Here is a 27,203-nt window from a genome sequence, read left to right as displayed (position 1 = left end):
ATTAATTTCTGGAAGGTTTTAATCACTAATCAGATTAAACTCAACATAAGAAACCTATTGAGTTTATTAATTCATTCGCTTTGCAATGAGTGCTTTTGTTTGCCTGTTACATAAAATGCTTACGAACAAAGCAAAGCTTGCCGAGAGAAAAGGACTTTTGCAAAAGTCACACCACAAAGTAGGATGTCGGAGCTGCTGCTTAGCACATACTTGTTAGCTCGCACTGTTTGAGGCTCCCCACGATATTCGGGGGGGACAGCGATCATTTGGTATGAGAAAATGATGCTGGAAGAATACCCCGTCAGCCTGTGATACCCGGGCGTCACTCTACAGTCAGATCTCAATTCATCCAGAAGGTAAATGATTCCCATTAGTCACCCTATATATGACCTGATAAATTATTTCTATTCACAACAATTATAAAAGCTAAGGTGAACTTGTAACCTCTCTAGGTGACCGCAATAAATCACTAGTTTCGTCTGATCCTGGCATTGTATGCCTGCAGAATTCGCATTGATCTTAAAGCTTCGTCACCGACTTCTAAAAACCGTAATCCTTTGGCTTTTTCCCAAGATGGCATACACACATATCTTTTTAGACCTGAATGTGACTTGTGTTTCCCATACATGCATTATATGTGCTCTCCTCCTCTTTCTGCATTGGCTGTAGGACATGGTGGGGGTAGACTGGGAAGGAAGTGGACTTGGGGGGGGGGAGGTGGGCTTGGAGGTGGAGGGGGCTTGAGTTGGACGGAGCTGGCATGAAGGGGAGTGGATGGAGGGGCTTACCTTTGATGTGTGGGCTTCGTTCAGGGAGAGGCTGATGTAACATCCCTGAAGCAACATTTCTCCTGGAAATGGGGCCAACAGGTTGTCTGAGTCAAGCAGCTGCCTCTGGGAATCATAGTCACCGGGCTTTCTGAAAAGTCAGCTTCTGGAAGCTGCCAGAACCCGCGATGATCCTCGCAACCTTCAACCATTTGCAATCTCGCCTGAGACAATTTGCTGCATTTAGTGGAATCATCCAGGAGAACATTATGCCTTCTCCCTGCCCCCCGAAGCATCCTCAATACGCTCTTTCGTGACCTGTCCTTGCCTTTCCCTATCTATCTTCATCCCTAGCTCCCAAGTCCGTCTTTGATGCCCACATGTCCTGGCCCTGGGGTCCACTCCTATCTCGCACACACCACCTTCTCCGTTCTCTGCACTGAGGCCAGTGCCTCGTCTCCGGCGATTCTCCAGGACAGTCTAGGTGAGCCCCTCCACTGGCACCTCCTGTAGGTCAGACAATTTATCAATTTCAGCTGGACTTCTGTTACCTAGCAAGGTGCTCCAGGAGGGACGGATGACTGACTGAATGCAGCTGTAAGGGAGACAGAAGGCAGGGCACTTGGAATAGATTCGACCCAGGTGGTGAAGGGACTCGGGCGGTGTGAGTCACTCAGTAAATACGTATTTTCTGGGCATGGGGCTGCAAGGGAAGAAAAGCCACATCACTTGCCTCCAGGGAAATTACCAGGCTATAAAGGAGATTATGGACTTCATCCTCAATCACAGAATTCTTACTGATGTTAATATTTAAATTTACGTAGTTTTTAAAACCCAGGGCAATGGCGTAATTCAATCTTTTATGAAGGAAATTACTCCGATAATGAGGTGGGGAGAGAAATGGGTGGGGAGTTGGCGGAGGACAACTCTGGAAGAGAGTGAGGGAAGTTACAGATTGATTTTGGCAGTTTGGGCAAGTGGTAGTGAACAAAATGGCGGTAAGGTGGAGAGGAAAATATATTGGCCAAAGAAAGGGTTTAACATTTCCACGAAAAATTCCTAACGAAGCCCCTCGTTACATATTACAGAGACCCCATTTTACCAAATGCATCTTTGTTTTTATAATGCAAATCACAAAGTACTGTAGAATACCTACCAAGGAGACATCGATTCCCTTAATTAAGGTGTATCTATACCAGAGTTATTTTTGACTCTCTTATAATTTGCTGATTCTCTTATCTCCTACTCTGATTTCCCTCTGGCTCATTCTCTCCCATTGCATTTTGCCACCAAATTCTATTTGTGAATCAATTTGTCCCTAAGAATAGAGCAGCCTTTGCAAAAATGTGTTCAGTACACAAAGAATGGAGGGTACAAGCAAGTAAATCAAAGGTGATCCAATTAGTGATTTTTTTTTCTGGGACAGAGATATTGAGTCTTCATTTATTGTGGGGAAAAAATACAGGGCACCAAAAAAAAAATCCCACGGTTCAGTATCCTTTTTAAATAAAGAAAAGTGCAGATGCACTTAGAAAGTTACTTCTTAATCAGCTAACAATGAGGGCTCAGAAGCAGGTGTCTACTGATGAAGGTATTTATAGCAGGCCTAATATGCGATTCTGAAATGCTTTCTCTGTAACTAAATCAACTGAGCAAAGCATAAGTGAACATCACCAAAGCAGTACAAACATCGTTAATATCCTGGAGGGTGTGAAAATAAGAGGGGCTCATTTGATCCCGTTCTGTGGTCCACCATCTTCCAAATCCCCATGAGTGCAGGGGGGGGCTCTAGTTAAGAAGAGTTGGGAGACTTCTGCTCCCTCTTCCACCACAAGGATGTTTCCATCACTGGCCATTGACGCTTTAAGCACAATCCAGAGCCTCACAGAGCTGAAGTGATGAAGTCTTTCCCTTTTCATTTCCATTGATCATAACCTCTCCCCAAGGTGATTCCAGCCACCTCCTCTCCTGGTAACCTGCCTAGGAATCCACCACACTCCAGCATATCCCAGGTCAGCCTGGATGAAGGGTATCCAGCTTTGGGTCAAAGAGTTTCCCGGTTCCTTCCTAAACTGGCCCTGGACATCGCTGGACTAAACAATTAGAGAAAAAACACGCCAGTAAATCCCAAAGGCACAAGAAGACATTTGCTCAGTGATTGAATCGAATCACATGAATCGAAGCAGAAAACACTGGGAAATGGGGTTCTTCTAATAACGCCCCACATGGAATGAATGGGTCGAGGTTTGGAAATGACTCACGGCCAATGTGGGGACCAGCACATGGGGTAGAATGTATCCCCTCCCAGCTTGCCACCCAGTTGAGATTTTTGCAGGTAAATGGGCACTTCTTTGGTGTAGTGTAGCTGTTTGCATGACTTGGGTGAAACGTGCTGGGATGCCAGGTAGCACGGAGGGCAGAAAGAATTATCGATCTTTCGTCCTTGCTTGTGTCTTGAGGAGCATTGAGCCCTTGAAACCTGTGATGATGAGGAAGACAGGGGTTCAATATTTCACACAGAGAATCCAAAGAAAAGTTCAACAGCAATGACATCTTCCTGGAGAATATTTTTTACAAAGCTATAAAAGAGGGCACATATCTAGGATCATTGATGCCTTTATTACAGTCTCCAGATAAACTAAGGGAAGATTATAGTCACTATTCCATCATGGCTGGCCTGGCTTCACTTACATTTTGGTTACAGTTTCAAAAAAAAAAAAAAAAAAAAAAAAAAACCAACCTTCTGAGCGAGTAAATTTTGTCGTTTGTCACAAATATAATGCAAAGCAAAGGCAAAATAGCTATTAAACTCCACAGCCCCATCGCAGCACGCAGAGATTAAGGTTATAAAATAGTTCAAGTCAAAATTGCAACTTGCGTCATAGGTTTGGCATTGGTTATATATTTTCCTCTCTGCACATCCAACAAGAAAACTGCCCAGGAGTTAAAGAAGATGTGTGATAAATATTCACCTCCTTGATGGTGTGCATCCTGCTTTTTATTTTTCATCACCGGTGCTACAAGCAGCTATGGAAACACTGAACTGCTATAGACCAGGATATTTGTCTGCAGGCAAGAGAAGCCGGTGCCAAAGCATGTGTGAGAACAAGAGCCCACAAAATAATGTTTGGAGAAGAGAGAAATGAGGCTACGTTTGGGATAGAAGATTGGTGTCCAGAAAGTAATCAAAGCGAATAACAAAAAGGAGGCCATTAGAGGATTAACAGCAGAAGAGTGTCTGTGGAAGCCGGAAAAGCGATGGGCATTCTATGGGGCTGGAGAAGGGCGTAGAATCCACCTGCCGAAGCAGAGAAAGCCCAGAAGATCAGTGACACACATCAATCCCCCCATCAAAGCACCGGCTTGCCACACTGGTGGAAACAATAACACTATTTTTACCATGTGGCATATTGCGACCGGAAGCTACACCCAGCACTACGGTGAATTTCAAGGCACGACATCGTAATGATATTTTTAGAAGGAACTGTAGTTACATATGACTTTAAAAACATAACGAAAATTGCAATTTTCGTCGTAAACATGGAGATTAAGACAAAGTGAGTTTGGCCACTTTTAGGCCAGGTTACAGTCCAAGGAAGCCGTTCAGCCTTTCTCTGCACGCAGTTTCCGTCACTTGAAAACCAGAGTCTGGAAGAACCACGTGGCTCAGGCCTGAAATCCTCACTAGAGGACATCTAAATCACTGAGGACAATGATCATGTTGGAGCTGGAAATCCATAGAGAAAGCAGAGGGACCCGTGAGAAGCATGAAAACACAAATCTGACCTTTCTCTAACTCTATGGTTCTCTCTACCTGAGACTCCTGTCCCCGCAATCAGGTGATCTGGGGAAAGTTAAAGTAATGTATCGGGTAGGAGCTGTAATCAAGGGTTCCGCAAGCCTGAAATGACACGGAACAATGGGGTGATGACAGAAGGACTGGGTGTTTTAGTTACTTATTGTTGTGTAAGAGGTTGCTCCAACACACAAGAACTGAAAGCAGTCCTGCCCATCAAGACGTCGGTGGCTCTGGCTCAGGTCCATCATGAGGCTGCGGTCCTGATGCTGGCATGTGCTCTGTCATCAGGGGTTGAGGATCCACTCGCGACGCTGCTCCCCCACCAGGCTGGCAACCTGCTACTGACTGTGGGAGGGAGCCCCCTTGCGTGCCCTCACGGCACTGCAGCTGACTTCCCTCAAGGTAATGGATTGGAGACAGCAAGTCCAAAGCCGCCATGTCCGGTATGACACGTAAGCTTCCCTCTGCCGTGTGTTCAGTTTACCATGAATACAGAGGTCAGTCCTATTGGCTGTGGGTGGGCTGCAGGGTGCTGGGAGCACCAGGAGGAGAGGATTCCTGGGGCCACCTTGTGGGTTGACCACCACACCAGGCGACATTCCTCAGAAGACACGCTCTACGAGGGACCCTGGAATCTGCACACCAAGGTCCCCTATCCAGCAACACACACATGAAGCTATTCAAAGAGCAGTTGAAACACAGGACTCTGAAGTCACTCTCAGGGTAGCTGCCCACACCCCTCACACCTTTGAAAGCCCCCTCTCGGCCAGTTCCTACCACCACGATTTTGTTAAGGTAATATTCTTTCAAAGGAGTTTGTGACTTTGATGCAACACCAGAGTCCCCTGATTGCCAATGACCGTCCAGACGCTGAGTCCGCAGACTCCTGCCCTCGACCTTGGACCGACATCACATTACCTCTGCACCGGGGCCTCTAATCTTTCCTGAGTGTCCTCCCGTCTCTCCCTCACCATACTGTGGGATTTCTATTATTCCATTTTTCCTGGAGATGCCCTTGGAATTCCTTCAAGTGCCTGTCTTGAAACTTGTACCTTCAGTGATTCCTTCTGGCAACAGGCTCTGTTTGAGTGATCACGTCTATTCTTGTGAAGTCACCAGTGACGTCTACTCAAATGAAATCAGTGTCTTCCCCTCTAACGCAGACCTCCGGGACCTCAGCCGAGCCCCAGACCCACCTTCCACATCCCTGTTGCCAGCTTCCTTTTACGTGTCTCCCAGACTCCTGAAGATCACACTGTCCCCAACATTGCCCCTCACCCTCTCCTGACTGTCAACTGAATACACTTCTCCTACTCCACCTGACATCTGTGACTTCTCGATGCCTTTGCTTTTGGTACTCCCCACAGAAATCTGGTTTTGTAGTTCGTTTTAACCCCAAACGCACTGGAAGTCCATCTCATTTTTTTTTCATTCTCATTGATCCATGTGTCTGAAGATTCAAAGCTCCTCTACTGATGATGAGCCTAGAGATTGGCCACACTTTAATTCCTCTTCCAAAACACTACCAGAAATGCTTTTGCTGAAAATCCATGTTAAATTGGTAGTATTTTTATAAAGTATGTCAATATTCCGCATTGCCATTAGGATAACATTAAAACCTATTGGCAGGACTCAAGCTCCCCCATGATCAGGGCCCTAGTTACCAAATGACTTTTCCAAATTTATATTCTCATAGCTTTACCTGCCTTTGTGGGCATTCCCAGCTCCAGAACCTCAATCTCATACACACTCATGCACATCCACACACACATCCACACACATATAGTATATATACTGAGGGGCCAGCTCAAGTCACCGGAGCACAGGAGAGACCTGCCCCTGTCCTAGAGGCTTACAGATCCCAGCTCAGCTAGGATAGCACCCAGAAACAGGGGTCAAGCAAGACAATAGGTTCCTGGCATGCTAATAACATGCCCTTGATTTCTGGTTCTAAAGCAACTCCCCCGAACTTGGGGACTTCTCATTTTAAAGGCTTACTGCGCTTGGGACGCCTGGGTGGCTCAGTTAAGCATCTGACTCTTAATTTTCGCTTAGGTCATGATCTCATGGTTTGTGAGTTTGAGCCCCGCATTGGGCTCTGTGCTGACAGCATGAAACCTGCTTGGAATTCTCTCTCTCTCCCTCCTTCTCTGCCTCTCCCCTGCTCATTCTCTCTCTCTCTCTCTCTCTCTCTCTCTCTCTCTCTCTTTCTCTTTCTCTCTTGCCTTTCTCTCTCTCTCTCCCTCCATCCCCTGCTCTTTCTCATTCTCTCTCTCTCTCTCAAGTAAATAAAATAAACATTAAAAAATAAAATAAGGCTTGCTACACTTTTTCATAATGAAAATGTTTGGCCATTATGTCTTCATATATACTTTTTTCTGCATTCTGTCTTTCTTCTTCTCTGGGATTCCTGCTGCATGTGCATTAGACCTCTTGACATTGACCCCAAGAACACCTGAGCTTTATTAATTTTTTAATTTGTTTATTCTGTGCTCTTCAGATTGGATAATTTATCCTTACCAAACTTCAGTTTTACTCTTTTCTTCTGGTATGTTTATTCTTCTGAAGGATTCATCTACTGATTTTTTTTTTTTATTTCAAACACTCTATTATTCAGTTCATGTGGTTTTACTTGGTCATATCTTATAGTTTCTATTTTTCTGTTGACATTTTATGACTCTAGTCTTTGTACCTTATTTTCCTTCACATCTTTGAGAATAGTTATAACAACTCCCATAAAATTGTCTGCTAATCCCAACATCTGAGTCATCTTGGAGTTATTTATGCATTGATGATGTTTGTCTGTGTATTTTTACTTTGCATGGCTATTAAGTTTTGATTTCATCATAGACATTGTAAAGTTATGTTGTAGGGACTGTGGATTCTGTTACATTCCTCTAGAGAGCATTAGTCTTCCACACCAGCAGACAGTTTACTTAGCAGAAAGCAAATTCATAACTCTGCCTCCCCTGCACAGGTTTATCTCTCTTGTAAACTTAACTAGACCACACCCTCTGTCGTTCTTTCTACTCAGGCACATGGTTCTTCATTTTCCTCTGGGCATGGAGGCCCTGAAATCTGTCATCTGATTTTTTAGGCCCTGAAATCTGTCATTTTTCTATCCAATTTCTAGTTTTCCCATAAGGTGGCACTAATGAGTGTGGGGGGGGGGGGAGGAATCCTTGGGTGAAAAGTTATTTTTTTTTTAAAGGTGGAAATCTCACTCACAATCACTTGCTTCTTTCAACTGTCACTCCATTTCATTTTCTTCCTGACGGCGGTCATTGTCCAGTGACTTCAGACTATTGGTTTTATCTTTTTCCCTCGAGTTTATGGCTCTGTGCGGAAGGGTTGTCCCACACGAGCGGACCTACCGTTTCTGACAATGGAACTTCCTTCATTCTGCATGTTTCTTGAGGATCACTTCGGAAGTGAAACACCAAGTGCTGTGTTGCACACACTGACATTTATTCTGTGGTGCAAACAATGTATCTGTTGGGGATGCAGAGAATTTATACCCAATGGAAGCAAAATGAACCACTTAGAGAATATTAATGTTCAGTTTCTCCATTTTATTCCCAACCACTCTCCTCCATATCTTCATCCTCCTTACCCATCACTCACCAAGGCTGCATTCACCCCCCATCTTCTTTCTGGTCAGATAGTTGTTATAGGCTGACATCGAGAATTGAAAGGCATATTGTCTCCACTCTCCTGGTTCACTAGAGAACTTTTAAAAAACTGTATGCTATTCACCCTAGGTTTTTCCAAAAGGGAAAGAAATAGAAAGAAAGAAAGAAAGAAAGAAAGAAAGAAAGAAAGAAAGAAAGAAGAAAAGAAAAGAAGAAAAGAAAAAGAATTTTGTTGCTAAGGTGGTGCCCAAAAGTGAAAGGATAAAACTGTCTCATGCTCCCTAGTCCCCCTTTCCCTTTTCACCTTCTCAGGATGGGTGATCCACAGCAGGGGAGCTGCGGGGGCGGGGAGGGGGGTGGCTTCATGCATCACACTCAGGTGCACCTGTTGTACAATGCCAGACCAGGAAAGAGCCGGGAGAGGAGTGGGGGTCGGGGGTGGGGAGGAGTGTCCCAGGGTGTGACCAGAACCACAGACTCTTTCTGAGACCAGCTAGCACTCCGGGGACCCTCTTCCACAATCTGTGCCCAGGAGCGGGGGGCTGTTAGTTTCACTGATTCCGTTCCTCAAGGTTGTCCTTCCTGCCGAAGTCTGAGGGGAATCAGACTTTACGAGTAACTTCCTTCTAGAACTGGGCCAAAGAGGCCAGAACTCACGACATCTTCAAGTTACATAGGGAAAGACCTTCAACTTTATTTTGTCTGATTATATTAGTACAAAACATGTCTATTCATGATATATTTTGCACTAAAACTGTATGTATTCTCTCTCTAGACAGTGTTGTGGTGGCCTGGGTCGCTTTATCTCTGAAGGCTGAAGTCATCAAAAGAGGGACTTGGTGCCCCTCGGTGAAAATCTGCCTCATCTTTTCCACATTAAACCCTCCCTACATCAATCACTGCCCTGGCCATAGCCGGGACTGTCTCCGTATCAATACTACCAAGAGCCCTACGAATTTCATCGAAATTCCCCCTTTAGGGGAAAACATGGAATTCACCCACTCAGGTTCTTTTTCTTTTTCTTTGGCACACGAGGAGTTAAGCACCAGATAACTTCAGACAGTCCATTAAGAAGGGATAGTGTCCGCTTAATCACAGGGCTTTTCCTATCTACTTTTTCCAGTAGTTACTTTAAAACTGCTAACTTGAAATCAAAGTCCGGTGCTGTCTTCAGAAGTTCACTCAATCAAAAGCCAAGTGCTGAGTAATCAAAGATCTTAAATCACTGGAAGTTCCAACCCTAACCGCGAGAGGATTAAAAATCCACTAGCCAGAACTCAGTTCTTCGATCTGGCAAGTGCCAATGCATAATGAGAAATCCCTAAAACCCCCGATCACAGCCGTGTCCTTGCCCACCACAGAACTAAGTGGAAAACCTCTTTAATTCCTTAAGAGATCCTATCTGCCTGATGAAAATAGATATCGGCTTCTGTGTCGCCTGATTAGAAGAATAGGGGAGGATTAGCAAAGATGCAAGAGAAAAGCTGAGCCTTGCTCATTTACATGGCATCACTACTGACAGGTGATGTTAACAGAAGGGAGGGGCTCCAAGGCAAGCTGAATTAAAGCAGCATTTACGACCCCGGTTATAGAGAGATTAAGATCCATTTATTTCGCCATATCCAATTTTTAAAATCTATTCAGCACTTTGATGCTTCCTCATTTCGTTATCTGTCACCGACAGCCAAGCTGTTTGGAGAGATGTTTATTTTCATTCAGAACAAACTGTCAACTGATTGTGACTCAAATGTAAGTGTTTGTAGCAATTGTCTCTTCCTGCGTGTTGGGATGAATGAAAATTACTCCTGTTTACTTAGAGTGTAAATATTTAAACTCCCACATTCTTTAGCACTCTGTCCTTGCTTACTTATCGCCATATAATGTGTATATACAGTACATTATAGTACATACACACATATACCACGTGTGTGCTAAAAATGCATGCGAGACACAGGACAGCAGAGCACCATTTGACACTAGATCATTTACTGAAATAATCGCCCATTTTGAAATATCACGTCTTGAATAAGTCTATACGCATTTAGCATTACAACTGGATGTTAGAATTCTCCAGAAGGAATAAACCTTCAGAGCAATCTTAGATTCTCTTGGAATCTCTTCAGTAGAATTTGGGATTATAGAATATCTTTGCCTCCTCCGGGGCTCCTGTCACTCGCTCCCTTTGAAAGTGTTTTTTTTAAAGGTGTCAATGGTTTGAATAATTTACTAACTGTAAGTTATTGTAATAATTGCAAACCGCAAAATTACTTTCAACGAATAATAAGTAACAAATCCTATTCGAAAATTCCTTGTTCGACATTAGCCTACAAGCAAAATGCCTATCCATTTGGGATTTCGTTTTCAACTCTATCCTTTTAAACAAAATTGATTTCTTTGCCCAGACTGTTAGCTCCAAATTCAGAATACTTCACTATAGGATAAGAATATCATCCTGGGGCGCCTGGGTGGCTCAGTCGGTTAAGCGTCCGACTTCGGCTCAGGTCATGATCTCACTGTTCGTGCGTTCGAGCCCCTTGTCGGGCTCTGTGCTGACAGCTCGGAGCCTGGAGCCCGCTTCGGATTCTGTGTCTCCCTCCCTCTCTGCCCCTCCCCCCACCACACTCTGTCTGTCTCTAATAAACACTAAAAATTTTTAATTTAAAAAAGAATATCATCCTGTAGGAAGGCTTTAAGATATAGTGCATTTGGTAGCACGTCTTTTAAGAAAAGTCTTAACTCAAGATCACAAAGATTTTTCTCCTGTTTTCCACTGGACACATTATAGTTTTACATTTTGCATGTGAATCTGTGATCCATTTAAAATTAAGTTTTGTGTCTTACATGAGGTGGTTGAGAGTTTGGTTGGTTTTCATTGTTATTTATTTATTTATTTATTTATTTATTTATTTATTGCCTGTTAATGTCTGTATTCTTTTGCTAATGCTACCATAGCGACATAACAGGCTGAGTGGCTTAAACAACAGAAATTTATGTTTTCACAGTTCTGGAGGCTGGAGGTCCATGATCAAGATGTGGGCAGGTTTTGTTTTTTCCAGGTCCTCTCTCCTTGGTGTGCAAACAGCTGTCTCCTCACTGGGTCCTCACGTGGTCCCCCCTTGGTCTGTGTTGTCTGTGTCCCGATCTCCTCTTCTTATCACACTGGTCATGGACTTGGAGCCCACCCACCTGACCTCACTTTACCTTAATTACCTACCTGAAGACCCTCACTCCAAATGCAGTCACGTTCTGAGATCCTACAGTTAGGACTTACGCGTAAGAATTTGCAGGGGGACATAGCTCGGGCCGGAACACTACCCAATAGCTTTGACAACGTTTGTCGCAAGACTATCTTTCTCCAAGAATTCCCCGTACGCCTTTCCTGAAAATCAGTGCCCACGTCTGTGTAGTCTTATTTCTAAATTCTGTATTCTGTTCCCTTGACCGACCAGCCTATAATTACACTCACACAACATTATCTCAATTAATGTGATTCTATAGTAGCTGTTGGCATTAGGTAGCATGTGTTCCCCAACCCTCTTTCCCTTTTGAACATTGCTGTGGCTGGTTTGTATATAAACTTCAGAACTCCTTTGTCAGTTGGCACAAAATAGTGTGCTGTATTGTCGATTGGCATCACACTGAATCTATATATTCTTCTGGGGAGAATTGACATTTGAATATGACCCATGACATTTGAGCAATATTAAAATATCATAGCGCTCCCAGTTCCATGAGCAAGGTGTATCTTTCATCATGTTAGGCCGTCCTTGATCTCTGTCAATATAGCCCGCAGTATGCAAGACTTGAAAATCTTCTGTAAATTTTATCGCAAAGCATTTCATGCTTTTACAATGCCATAAATCCTATATTTATTTATTTTTTTTAAATTTCTGATGACTTGGAACTAGAAGGTCAAAATACAATTGCTTTTGGCACGGTGTCCTTGTATGCGATCGCCTTGCTAAAACACTTCTCAGTTGTTGTTGTTGTTGTTTTGTAGATTCCATCAGATTTCTACAGTGACAATCCTGATATCTGAGAATAAAGATGATTTACTTTTGTTTTTGCAATTGAGATGCTTTTTTTTTATTTATTCTTTTCTTATTAGTATTGCACTAGCTAAAACTCTCAGTGTACTTTGAATAGAAGCGATGAGAACAGGCATCATTTCCTTATTTCTGATTATAGAAAGAGAGCATTAATTTTCCCAACATTAAGTGTGATGTTAGCTTCGGTGATGATGTGACATTAAGGTATGATGGAGGATTTCTACGGCTGGCATTTCAAGTTCAGGATGTTGCCTTCTCTTTCTAGTTGCTGGGAGCATTTATCAATAATGAATATTAAATATTGTCAAAGAGTTTTCTGTTCCTGTTAAGATGACATCGTTTCTCTAATTTAGCTTTTTAATATCGTGAATGATATTGATTGATTTTAAATGTTGGAGCATCCTTGAATTCCTGCAAGAAACCCCACATGGTCATGATATATTGTCATTTAGTATATTGATGATTTGATTTATCAATAATGCATTGAAAAAATAATGCATTGATTTATGTATCAATTTTCATGAGAGATTTTAATACACGGTTTTCCATTTTTATACTGTTTTTGTCTACTTTTATAATCAGAGTAATCCTGCTTTCACAGAAGAAATTGGGAAATGTTACCTCATTTTCATTTTTTGGAACACTTTGCAGTGAAGTTAGTATTATAAATACCACATGTTTAAGGAAGACTTATGTTCACCAATGAAGCCATGTGGCTCTGGAATTTTCTCCATAGGAAGATTTTTAAGGTAAAATTTAATTTTTTAATAGGGCTACTGAAGTTATCTATTACATCTGGAGTAGGTATCATAGTCTGTGTCTTTCAATAAATTTTTCCATTTTCTCTAAGTTGTGACAACTAACAGTATAAATTAGTTCATGTTAAACGTGTATCTTCCACAGATATTTATCATATTGATTTATCAGCTACAGATATTTTAAATATCTACAGATCTTTATCTAAATATGCTTTTAATGTCTGTAAAATCTAGAGTGATGTGCTCTCATTCCAGGTAATGGCAGTTTGTGTCTTCTCTCTTCTTCCCTTAAAAATCGGCTGTATTTTAGTTCATTCTGAAATCTGTAGCACCAACCCTTTCTGGCCGTTTCCCTTGCTGAGCTGTGAGGTCCTACGCCTACGGTGGAAGTCGAGGCATTCCAGCCATCACTCATTTATCTAACTGCAATTACAGTGTATCTCCAGCAATGTCAGAATTGCTAACTCTCAACCATGGGAAACAATTCTATCAGCCCGCACGTCATGCTTAAGTACACTTTCTTTTGTTTTTGGTTTTCCAGGTTCCACTCCTTTTCCAATGAACTAGTTCAGTGCTATTTCCCTGACCCCATTCAATGAAGCTTTTTTGTACATGTGTCATACAAATTATTTTGTCACGTTCTGTATTCTATGCCGGGATTCCTAGACCGAAAGGATTCCTTACGAATTTGCATATACTGAGGTTCACTCTTTGTGCTCTGAAGGTCTCAGTTTTGACAAATGTGTAGTATCATGGATGTGTTATCATAGTGTCATACAGAACAGTTTCGATGCCCTAAAATACCCTCTGTATTTCATGTATTTAATATTCATCCCCTCTTTTTTCTCATGACAATTCATCTTTCTACTATCTTGAAATGTTTGCCCTTCCCAGAATATATATGATTGGAATCACAGTATATAGCCCTTGTGGATTAGTTTCTTTTTTTCTAAGTTTGTTTGTTTGTTTCTTTGTTTAGAGAGACAGAGAGGGAGAGCAAGAGAGGGACAGAGAGAGAGAATCCCAAGCAGATTCCTCACTGTCAGTGTAGAGCCCACTGCGGGGCTTGAACCCACGAGCAGTGAGATCATGACCTAAACCAAAACCAAGAGTTGGATGGATGTTGAACAGACTGAGCCACCCAGGCACCCCCAGACTGGTTGCTTTCTTTATCTCACACATTTAAGATGCCTCCATGTATTTTCATGGTTTGATAACTCATTTCTTTTTATCGCTGAATAATGTGTCTTTCGTAGTTTGCTTATCCATTACATAGAGTCGTCTTGGCTCCTAGTTTGGTGATTATGAATAAATGTGTTATAAGAATCCACATCGAAGTCATTGTGTTGTTATAGATTCCAGATTAGTTGACTAAATACCTAGGAGAGATAATACTGGATCATATGGAAAGACTACGTCTGACTTTGTAAGAAACCGCCGACTGTCTTCCAAAGTGGCCGTAAGGTTTTGTTCTCCATGATGAATGACAGTCCCCATCGCTCTGCATTCTTGCCGGCATTTGATATTGTCAGGTCCCTGTTTTGTGTTGATCTATTGCCATTCTAATAGGTATGCAGTGGTGCTTCTGCTATCTTGATTTACTGATTTCTTATAGGCATCTTTTCCTATGTGCATTTTCCAAAAGTGACTTCTTTGATAAAGCATCTGTTCAGATATTTTGCCCGCTTTATATTTTTTGACTTTTGGGAGTTCGCTAAATGTTTTGGACACAAATGCTAAATCAGAAATGTGTTTCACAAACATTTTCTACATCTGTGGCCTGTCGTTTCTTGTTTTGTTTTGTTTTTTTCCTTTCCAAGATTGTAAATTCAAGTTCATGATTGTATAGTGTCATATTGGTCTGTGGCCTATGTTTCATTATTTTTACACTGTCTTTTGCCTAACAGACATGTTAATACATTTTAATACATTATAACTTAGCAATGTTTTATTTCATGGATTGTGCTTTTTGTGTTGTATCTAAAATCTCATTACCTCACCAAGGTCATAAAATTTTATCCCAGAATTTTATTGTCCTCGAACTTTCATTGTTTTGTAGTTTACATATAGGTCTATGACCTATTCTGAGTTAATTTTAGTGAAAAGTGAAGATGTGGTAACTACAGTTTAATGTCTGATATTTGTAATCATGTCATCTTTAGATTGTTTGTGGCTGACCTGGCCTGGATAGGGATTGATAAATTTTGCCATTTTTTTTCAAAGAACAAAATTTTCATCTTGTTAATTTCTTCCTATAGTTTTCCAGTTTTCCATTTCAATGATTTCTTCTCCAACTCTGGTTATTTATTTTATGCCACTTGTTTTAGGCTTAAATTGGTCTTCTCTCTGTAGTTTCTCAAAGTGGAAGCTTAGACTCTTGATTTTTTTATCATTGTTACTTATAATTTATGCATTCAATGCTATAAATTTCCCTCTAAGCACAGCTTTTACTGCATCCGCCAAGTTCTGCTTGTTTTCCATATTCATTCAATCTAGTGTATTAAAATCCATTTTAAGATGTTTTCTTTAATTTGTGTATTCTTTGGGAGTGTGTTTCATTTCCAAATATTCAGGAATTTTCCAGCTATCTTTCTGTTACTGACTCCTAGTCTAATCTCACTGTGTCCTGGGAACACGATTTGTATGATTTCTGTTGTCTTAAATTTGTTAGGGTATAATTTATTGGCAGAATCTATTTTGGTGAAGGGTCCATGAAAGCTTGAGAAGAACATGTAGTCTGCTGTTTGGGATGAGATAATCTATAAATGTCAGTGACACCGGGTAGTCAATACCGTTGTTCAGGTCAACGCTGCCCTTACTGACTTGTTCTTTGTTTTGTTTGCTTGATTTGGTTTTGGTATGCCTAATCTATCAATGACTAAAAGAGAGATATCGAAGTCTCCAACTATGACAATAAAGTTGCTATTTGTTCAGTATGATCTGTTTTTGCCTCACATGTCTTGAGTCTGTTGTTACCTCTACACATACAAGGGTTGTTATCTTGGTTTGAAAAACTGGCCCCTTCATCATTACATAATAACACTCTTTGTTCCTCGTCCTTTTCCTTGATTTAAGATCTACATAACTTGAAACCAATGGAGTTCCTTAAGTTTTCTTTTGAAATATGCTTTGTCTAGGTTAGATAAGCTCTATTAAGTCTTTTTCCATGGAAAACAGGTCTTTTTTTCATCCAGAAAGCACAGGGATTATTCCTTCCTTTCCCCTGCCAATGATCTGAGAAAGATCCTCACTGTAAGGAACCAGAAGAGTCCCTAGAGGCAAAACCCAGGCAGGGGGCGTCCCCTCTGTCGCTTACATTCAGTCTCATCAACTTGTCAACTTTTCTAGGTAAGCTTTCCTACCAGTTTATGGCTCTAACACCTGCTGCCCCAGGTCAGTGGATCCCAGCTCTGACTTTTGGATTCTTCTCCCTGTCCAGATTTCACAGCGCCGGCTTGCCCAGAAACCCTTGTTCTCTGATGGGCCCGAGAAAAGTAGCCACATTTTTGTTTGTTCGCCTGTTTTGTTGGTATAAAAACTGATATGACAGCTTCCAAACTCTTTACATTTTGTGGCTTAAGCCACAAATCTATAATAACTTCCCAAATTTCTTTTCTGATAATTCTAATATCTTTCTTAATTCTGGGTTAGTTTTAATGGATTGAATGGGTTGTATCGTCCTGTTTCTTTGCGTACTGATATCACACATGTCTACCTTACCTTTTTTTTTAGGTACTGGATATTCTTGCATTCTTCTAATATTTTTAAATTTCCTTTTTGCAAATTTCTTGTAAATCCTTGGATTTTTTTTTTTTCAGGTCTCCCTTTCAAGATTTGCTAGAATGGCCCAGAGTCGTATTGAGGTAGATCTGCATTTTCTTCATTACAAAGGGAGCATCCTTTTGATGCTCTGCTTGATGCCCTTTGGGTGATGAGATTTCACAGTCTGTCTGTGGGAACAGGTAGTATTCCTCACCCTGTTCAGGTGTTTGGCGCGTTTCCTTCTAAACCATTCATGTGGTTCTTTTCCTCTCTCTTATAGTTTCTTCATCCACAGGCAGGGATCAGCACCTTCTGAGTATGTGAGGACGCCATTTGCAGATCCAAAGTTCTCCTGGACACTCTCTCGCCTCAGGACTCTGAATATAAAGACAGATACCATAAGTTTTCATCCTATGTGGATCCTGAGAAACTTAACAGAAGAACCATGGGGGAGGGGAAAGAAAAAAAAAAAGGTTAGAGAGGGAGGGAGCCAAAACATAAGACTCTTAAAAACTGAGAACAAACTGAGGATTGATGGGGGGTGGGAGGGAGAGGTGGGTGGGTGAAGGGTACTGAGGAGGGCCCCTGTTGGGATGAGCACTGGGTGTTGTATGGAAAACAATTTGACAATAAATTTCATATTAAAAAAAATAAATTCTATCTGTCTTGATTTTCCTAGATTTTCAGGTCCTTCTGTTGGACTCAGGGACCCACCAGCTTCCTCTGGATTCCCCTTCCCTGCGCCATGGTCTGGAAACTCTTAGGGCAATCACTGGACTCGCCTTGTTTGCTTCTAGTCCTCAGGAATCACTGTTCTTTATTGCCTGTTGTCCAGTGTCTTAAAAAAACGGTTGCTTTACAGGGGCGCCTGGGTGGCTCGGTCATTTAAGCGTCCAGGCTCAGGTCATGATCTCGTGGTTCGTTGGTTCGAGGCCTATGTCGAGCTCTATGCTGACAGCTCGGAGCCCAGAGCCTGCTTCGGATTCTGTGTCTCCCTCTCTGTGCCCCTCCCCCGCTCGTGCTCGGCCTCTCTGTCTCTCAACAATAAATAAATGTTAATTTTTTTTAATGGTTGCTTTACATACTTTGTCCGTTTGTTGTGGTTTTAGAAGAAGTTAAATCCAGTTACTCCATCTTGGGTGGAAGCATGCATCCCCGTTTTTACGTATTTTTATCTAATTTGGGACATTCCGTAAAAGTCCCTTTGCTTGTGATTTAAAAATAAATACTGAGGGAGAAGGAATTTTTGTGTGTTTTGTTCCAGACACTTAGCATTTGCTGAGATCAGGAAAGATTTGCTGAATAAATTTGGTATTTGAGGTTGGGAGGGCTTAGCAATGTCCCAATATTTCTCTTTAAGGTCATCACATGAAAAGAATCAGTTTTATACATCTAACTTGATAATGAGAAGACTTCTTTTACTACATATGTAAGCTTTAAAAAAGCTGAGTAATTGCATAGATGCAATTTCACAACCTTGCTTCATCACTTACTTTATCTTTAAATGTGATCAGCTGTCAGAAATCCCTGCCTGGCACCCACTGATGTTGGAATTAAAGTCAGTCAATTAACAAGTTAATTAATTAAAGTCATGGACTGAATTGTGTCCCCTAAAAATTCATAGGTTGGAGCCTAACCCCCTGTGTGATGGTGTTAGAAGGTGGAGTTTGTAGAGGGTAATTAAAGTTAGATGAGGTCCTGAGGGTGGGGCCCCGTGGTAGGATTGGCGCCCTCAGAAGAAGAGACGCCGGAGATCTTGCTTCCTCTCTTTCTGCCATGTGAGGACACCGTAAGCAGGTGGCCAACCATCAGCCAAGAGGAGGGTTGTCACCAGAACTTGACGGTGCTGGCATTGTGGTCTCCATTTCTAGCCCCTACAACTGTGATGGGACAAATTTCTGTAGTTTCATTTGCCCTGCCCACGATATGTGGTTATGACAGCCTGAGCCGATGCATACACTTTGTTGGTAACACTTTGTATGTTGTGCTTCCGGTATAAAGAGTAAGATGGGTTCCTCAGGCCATCTGTATTCTGCTAAAGGACATAGTCCTCTGCCAGGCTAAAGGAGGGAGCAGCAGGGGTAGAGAATTTTCACATTCCAGGGAGTAACCCCTGTGTGGCGTTCTCTGGGCAGAGCATTTGGGAGGGAAATGTTGGCACAAAGGAGGCACCATCTTTAGACTCCCTTCCAAAGAGATGTTGGATGGACCGTGCCCTGAGTGCACCCAGGGGCTGAGGCGCAGCAGGCTGGATGAAGTAGCCACTTTTCAATCCTGTCTCCAGTCGCACGAATAATTTGAAAGGATGAAGTGTGAATGCATGGACAGGAGCAGCTGGAATCCTCCCCCGGTCTGTAGTCAACCTTGTCTCCATGGACAGCTGTGACCTTGAAACCATGGGTTGTTATGCCCCATCATCTCCTTTCTGTCGCACTTCCTACACCTGGGAGCGTGGAGTGGCCATCAAGGACTCTGACATGCATTTCTGTTCTCCTTTTTCTCAAGGCCACTCTCTGTTTTCTAAAAACATCTATAGTTTTCTCTACTTTGCCAGACCCATCTCACACGAAAGGTTAAATTCTCTTCGAAAACTCACAACTATGGTGTTTTAATTTCCAGGTTACAGACTCCCCAGCATGATCATAGACAAATACCGCTTTTAAAAACGCCATTAAATATTGATTCATTTACTTGACTGAGAAAATGTCCCTGCCTATCTATGAATTTTAGAAAGGAATTTTTCCCCCACAAAGCCTAATACGAACAACAACAAGAACAACAACAACAAACAATCAACAAGCAGACATCTCAGCTTTCGGGGAGAACCCAGGCATAAACAGGGCACCTCCCCAGTCTAAGACTGGCTGCTGGCTGGGGACGCAGGGCCTGAGTCTCCTCTTTGTGACCAAAATGGCGTGAAGGGGCTGGGGTTATCTGGTCCCCACCTGTGTGGTTTGGCGTGGGAAGGAAGGAGTTTTGACCGTCTAAAGAAGCCCCTCCCCTGAGGGCGTTTCAAGACATCTGCTGCTAACACAGCAGTGGAAGTGCTTTGATAGGCTTGGTGGTAGAGGGACAACTTTGGAATTTCTGGGCCCACATTCATTGTGTTCTTTACTTCGTACAGTTTTTAGCGACACGATAATGTCTCTAATATGCTCCTACTGAGACGCAGGCATGACTGAAACATGCTCCCTACCTTGATGGTGTTGATTTTATGTGTGCACATAGACGGAGGGAATCAAATCACCATACGTACCATACCAGCAATGTAGCCCAGCTGTTGGTCTAATGACTATGCGGCCAAGAGAAGGGCACGTCAGGAAAGCCTTCAAGAGAAGAGGTTTGGGCAGGGTCTCGATAGATGGTCCAGACGGAGAAGAAGGTGAGGATCTGCCATGCAGAGGGAACAGCAGGTTTAGGATGACCAAGGTTTGAAACACGACTCCCAGGAAGGGTGTGGGACCTGACCGTGGATTTTGTGTGAGACGGTGATAGAAGACGAGTGTAAAGAGAGAGCTTATGGACTCAACGTCTGTTAAACTGGATTTCATTGAGTGGTTCGTTGGGTTTCCAAACATTCTTTTTTGTTGTTGTTTCCTTTTTTTGTTAAGATACAGAGCCTGTTTTAAAAGACTTTGTTCTTATTTTCTTAGAGCAATTTTAGGTAGACAGCACAATTAAGAGGAAGGTACAGAGATTTTCCATACATCTCCTTCCCCTGCACCTGCACAGCCTCCTCCATTATCAGCATCCCCACCAGAGTGGCACATTTGTTACAGTTGTTGAACCAACACTGACACATCATTATCACCCACAGTCCATAGCTTACATTACTCTGCTCTTGGTGTTATGCATTACATGGGCTTGGACAACTGTTTAATGAGATATATTGATCATATAGTATCATGCAGAGTATTTTCACTACCCTAAACATCCTCTATTCTGCCTAATCATCTCTTTCTCATGACCTCACCCTCGCAACCACTGATCATTTGCCGTCTCCATGGTTTTGCTTTTTCCAGGACACCATAGAGTTGGAATCATACAGTGTGTAGACTTTGCAGACTGGCTTCTTTCACATGGTAATATGCATTCAAGTTTCCTCCATGTCTCTCATAGCTTGATGGCTCATTGTTTGTTTTTTTTTTAGTGCTGGGTAATATTCTATTGTCTGGATGGACCACGGCTTATCCATTCACTTACGGAAGAACATCTCGGCCGCTTCCAAATTTTGAAATCTATGAAAAACAACTGCTGTGAATAACAGTGTGCAGGATTTTGTGTGGACATGAGTTTTTGAATCATTTGGGTAAATACCAAGATGTGCGATTGCTGGATTGTATGGTTCGGGTCATGCTAATAGATGTGCAATTGTATCTCATTGCTTTAATTTGCATTTCCTGATGAAATATGAAATGGACCATCTTTTCACATGCTTATTCGCCATCTGTATATCTTCTTTGCTGAGGTGTCTGTTGAGATCTTTGACCCATTGTTTGATTGGGTTATTTTCCTACTGTTGAGTTTTAAGAGTTCTTTGTACAGTTTGGATAACAGTTCTTTGTCAGATGTGTCTGTCACCAATATTTTCTCCCAGTCTGTGGCATGTTTTTCATGCTCCTGACATTGACTGTCCCAGAGCAGATTTTTTTTTTTTAATTGAGTCCAGTTAATCCATTATTTCTTTCACGGATCATGTTTTGGGTGTTGTGTCCAAAATGGCATCACCATGCCCAATGTCGCCCAGTCACCCTTTTGAGGGCAGGGGGACAAGATGATATGAGTCATTTTTCCAGGACAATAGGAACAATGTAGAATTGAGGAGCACAAAGTCTACGACCGGGTTGCAAGTTCTTTCTGTATAAGAACTTTAAATAGCAAGTCCTTGAGCACATACAGGTGCACGCTGCATCGAGTGCTTGTTCACAACATAGAACGTAGTTAATGCTTAATGTTGATTCATTATCATGATGCCCTGCACACCGAGAACCACAAACAGGCCAGAGGATGTAAAATGGCTCTGCTGACAGTATTAACAAACAGCCCTTGCAAGAATGGGTTAGTGCCAAGTAGCTGACGGATCATACAAATTTAATTCTTTACTTGATTCCAGGGTAATTTCCCCATCAGCAGCAGAAGGTGGAGAAGAAAAACCTCTCACTCAACAGTTCATGCTCCTCTTGTCTTGGTATTGATATTAATGCCAACAAAATTAGTAATTTGACAATTAGTTCCCCACTTACCTGAGAAGACATGAAAGGGAGAAAGAAAGTATTTTAACTAGATTATAATGTGGCTGTGACAAGTCGGGATCCTGTCATGTTATAGCCTCCCAACGTTAACATTTTCATGTCTGCTTGGCAGGTTATTAAAATAAATGAGGGTGCATTGGGCTGCCGCCGTGCTCGCCTCTAATGGGAGTTGAGGAATTTGCAAGCCACCAATGTAAATTGACCGATCTCAGAGACTGGAAGGATTTGGCTAAAGTGGACAATTAGGATCATTTCTGCACAGCTGAGTGAAATATTCCTTGTTATTTTAATAATTCAGGCCCAGGGTAATTTTCGGAGGCTGAGTTTGTCAAGATAATGTGCCCGTGCTTGTCTGCTTGTCATTTTTAACTCAATCCCACATGTTACAGGTGCAGCCTAGCTTACAAAACAGGAAAATCATTCACTGGAGAATTTGCATATGGAATACAGATACTCCGCACTCAGGGAAAGCAGAGCAGAAGATTGACAGGGAGCCGTGGTGTGAATGCCTCACCATGGTGGAAGGCTGAAGGGCTGATAGGGGCTGCACTGCTTTGTTGATACAATTATGAGCGTTATTGGACACTATGCATATGCAAGTGAGGACCACGGACAGCGCCATTTACCTCATGTAACCTACCCTGTTTGGGTTGAGATGCGTGTGAAAGCTGTGCACTCCCTCGCAGAAGATGCAAATACTTGCTTTTGGCTCGATTTTAGCACACGGACTGATCGAATAATATCTTTAACTTTTGATGGCAAGACGCATTTAGAGAATTATACATGAGTCCAAGCTAGAGAAATTCTGACGCTGGAGAGTTCATCAGTGCATTTCTGCAAGCAGGAGCCTGTTTGGCTAGATGATATGGTCCCAACAGATTAAAACATCACTCGTGATTACAATGATCGGTATAAGAACTGGAAGTGACCTCTTCTGTGTGCAGCAGGCCCAGCGCTGGATGGAAACAGTCACGTTAATTTGAAATCAAGAAGTCATTAAAATAAAATTCTGATTGAAAGTCTGCCTCCTGCCAGCCCTGCTCTGGGGCCCTATGATCAACGGGTGATGAATGAACTCAGGTCAGGGATGCCCTCACTGTAATCTTTCCAGCCCTCTCCACACAGCTTCCTCGGGGCGGCTCGGTTTCTATCTGGTTTATTTTTCGGACTTCCAGGCAATAATTTATTTAAAGATAGAATTTACAGCGAAATATCATCAGCGCCAACAAAAGTATTAAAACCAGTGCTTTCGGAAAAAAGAGAGATTGCAAGGTACGTTGACCTAAGCAAGAAAACACAGCTGCCATCACCAGCTAGGCATTCTTCCACATGCAATGCTCTAGCACAGTAATGTGACCCTACGTCTGCTTACGTGAATTTATCAATAAATTTGAAAGGGGGTGTGGGAATAGCACTTAATTCAATACGTTGTAAGCTGGAGATGTCTAAAACAAGGGGGTTATGCCAAATAAATAACTTAGGTGTTGCGTGAGAAACCCAAACATTTCATCTGTTTCAGTGTGGTTACAACATCAATTGCTTTTGCCCCTGAACTCTGAGGGAAGATGGGTTTGTGTGCTAGAAAGCTCATAGATTACTTTTCCCCTCAATCAAATCTCCCTTTAACCCTGATACATTTCAACTCCCAGGCTGTTTTTTTATTGCGTCACCCAGCATGAGGGACATCTGTGTTGAGACGCTCAACTACGTGGCTCAAGAGAGAAGAGAATCCCTCCACCCATCCCAGCTCAGCCAAGCCGCTGAAAGCTGGAAGAGAAGCCATGTTTCCAAACAGTGGTGTTTTGAAACGATCTCCAGTATGTTTTTCCTAACCCAGTGTCTGAGTTCTGGGAGACGCCGTTCTTCTTTGGAATTCTGGGCCAGCAATAGGGGAACTATACAAGCTGAATCCTGAACAAACAAACCAGCAACACGGGTGACCCAGAACAAAGCTGACGGCTCTCCACATGTCACACCATCCCAGAAGAGCATCCCAGCCTCCTAGCCCCCAATCACTACCTCACCCCCTACACATAGATCGGCATACAAGGCTTGCCAATTTCCACATGAGTCAGGTAAAGGCAATAACTTAGTGAATGAGCTTAACAAATCCTCGCTTCTCATTCAGAACCTGGGCATCTTGAGCAGATTGCCTGGGTGATCTCTAAAGCAACTGCTGACCTCATAAACGGTTAGGGGCCAGGCCCCAGATGGCACAAACCACCCACATCCCATTGGCACAGTGACTGTCCTGTGGCCCTAAACTGAAAAGGCGTCTATCTGAGCAACAAAGCACCCATGTGGGTTCAGGAGGCTAGTGAGGGTCTAGCTGGCCTCTGTCACACAGGCCAGCAAAGTGGAAAATAGTGACGTTGCATAACTGAACACAAGCCCCAGTGGTAAAGAGCACAGGAAACAAAACCCAAAGTTATGCATCAAAGGGTGCAGGACACATGTAAACAACACAATGGGGACCCCTGCCCATGCCAGTCTTCAATGTCATGCTCCAATGACACCTCCAAGGGCAGTTTGGAAGCAGCATCATTTTAAAAAGTAGACAGAGGTGCCTGGATGGCTCAGTCGGTTAAGCGTCCAACTCTGGATTTCAGCTCAGGTCATGATCTCAGGTTTGTGAGTTCGAGCCCTGCATTGGATTCCATGCTGAAAGTGCAGAGCCTGCTTGGGATTCTCTCTCTCTCTCTCTCTCTCTCTCTCTCTCTGTCCCTCTCCCACTCAATCTCACCCCCTCTGTCTCTGTATCTCTCTCTCTCTTTCAAAATAAATAAATAATCTTATTTTTTTTTAAAGTAAACATTTGAGGCACCTGGGTGGCTCAGTCGGTTAAGCGTCTGACTTTGGTTCAGGTCATGATCTCGTGGTTTGTGAGTTCAAGCCCCACGTAGGGCTCTGTGCTGACAGCTCAGAGCCTGGAGCCTGCTTTGGATTTTGTGTCTCCCTCTCTCTCTGCTCCTTCCCTGCTCTCACTCTGTCTCTCTCTCAAAAATGAATAAATATTAAAAAAAAGTTTTTACAGTAGACATTTAAGAAAGAGCTTTGAAACTTTAAGGATTTACTTTTATTATTATTATTATCATTTATTTTGGGGAGAAAGAGAGAGAGAATGCATGGGTTGGGGAGGGGCAGAGAGAGAGCAGGACAGAGGATCCAAGTGGGGCTCAAACTCGTGAACTGTGAGATCATGACCTGAGCCAAAGTCAGACGCTCGACTGACTGAGCCACCCAGGTGGCCCAAGGATGCCTTCCTGGTGTTTCTTCACCAGCCAGACTATGACCTGCCCCCCTGCACTGACCTTGTTGCACGTTTTCCACATCATTGTTCCCAATGGCACGGGGCTGGGCGTGTCAGCTGCCTCATGCATGGCGTGTCCTTGGGTCGCCTGCAGCTGGGAGCATCCAGTGAGAACAGCAGTGTCATAGATAGATGCTCAGTATTAGAGTGTATTCGGTTAGAGCATTAGGCTCTAGCAGATGATCAATAACTGAGTAAAACTGAGTTATAATTGACTAGCAAGAGTTTTTCACAAGCGCCTCCACAAGCTTAATAATTAAAACTTGCCACTCAACGTTAAACTTGGCCAGCTGTGACACAGACAAGGGGGCTCGTGGAGCTAAGGATGCTTTGCAGACTTCTCAGGATTGACCCAAATTGTCCCCAATTATAGGTAATCAATCCTGTGACTATTATGTTAGGACTCTGTTCAATTAAACAAATTCCCACTGGGAAAGTCTTCTCTTCTTAATTCAATCAAGAGAAACAAATATCACTCCTGATTTGAAAATCCATAATAAATTGGAAGACATCAGCTGTCGATGCCCAAATATCTAGGAAAGGGGTCTGGCACTGGAATGAGAAGGAGCAAACTAAAGAACCGGGCCATGATCAGGAATCGTTTTTGAACCTGATTTCGTCAGCTCACAACGGCCTCATTTCGTCTCTGGTGTCCCAGAAAAGACATCCGCTTATGGCTGAGCAGCAACGTGTTGCCCAAAGGAATCAGCAGAGACGTACTTGAGTCAAGGCGTGTGCTGCCTCTTGGGTCCGGCTGCAGCGCCCCCCCAGCCCCCGCCACGCTCCCTGGAGTGTACCAACACACAGGAGACAACGTCACGATGTTGCGTGTCCTTGGCTCACCCTATATTGCCCCAATACAAATTAAACCCCATAGAATCTGCAAAACCAACTCTGAAGTGTGTTTTTAACATTTTCTTAAAGTCTTAATCTAGTCTACGATGGCAACTTTGAATGCATCAGACTCTCGGGTCCCCGAGTATTTCACAAGCTGCATTTGACATTCTTTGAGACTCCCCCACCGCTCAGCTAAGCGGGCTGTCCCCTGCACACCACACTGACGGAAATGTGGGGGAGACATCACGAGCGACAACGGCTTAGGGATGGCGGTCCCTGTTAATCAGTTTTCTCCTCTCGTGTCACTTGGCGGTCCTCACTCTGTGTTGACTTCAGGGAGGAAACTTGGTATTCAAGGCAAATACTTATCAAAACACAATTTATTCAGAACAGCTTTCAAATGCAGGTTCAGAATATTTGCCTGAATAATCACTCAGGCTAAAGTATGGGGGAGCTCAAAGGTTTTCTCCACTGATTACTCGCTCAATGCTGGTACTTTAATGTGAATTTTAACTCAAATTGCATCTGGTATGTTTCGGCTGTGCACCTAGCCTCTTGCACATTCTATGTGCTATTTAAAACTTTGCCTTTTTCGGTTGTAGAGCGTGGTCCCCACCCGTCTGGCCCTGACAGTCAGCCTCACAGCACCTGCTAGCAGCCTTTCAGCGGCTTTCCATCCCGGAGCTGTTCAAAGGCGCTCGCTATAAACACTCCCGTTCAGATTAACCCTCTGAAGCCAGGACAGGAACCCACGGGTGAAACAATGGCATCTGACTCCTCAGTGACGTCCGGTTACATTTGAGAACAGGACAGATTTGGACATGCGGTAGAGATATATTCTCTTAACCTTCAATCTCTTAAAAATACCAATCATCCTAGTTTACTCCTTCTTCCATTTACAGCGTACTACCTGTGGGGGGAGGGGAGGGGATTCATAGGAGGGTAAAGGCATAGAAAGGCATCATCTCTCTGCCCAGGTGGTTCACATGCACATTGAATTTATAACGTCTGCGAGGAAAGGCATGTCTACTCTCCGG

This window comes from Leopardus geoffroyi, chromosome A1 (genome assembly GCF_018350155.1).
Source record: "Leopardus geoffroyi isolate Oge1 chromosome A1, O.geoffroyi_Oge1_pat1.0, whole genome shotgun sequence".
In the NCBI taxonomy this organism is placed as follows: Eukaryota; Metazoa; Chordata; class Mammalia; order Carnivora; family Felidae; genus Leopardus; species Leopardus geoffroyi.
The sequence above is the reverse complement of the archived record's forward strand: the minus strand, read 5'-3'. Positions refer to the sequence as shown.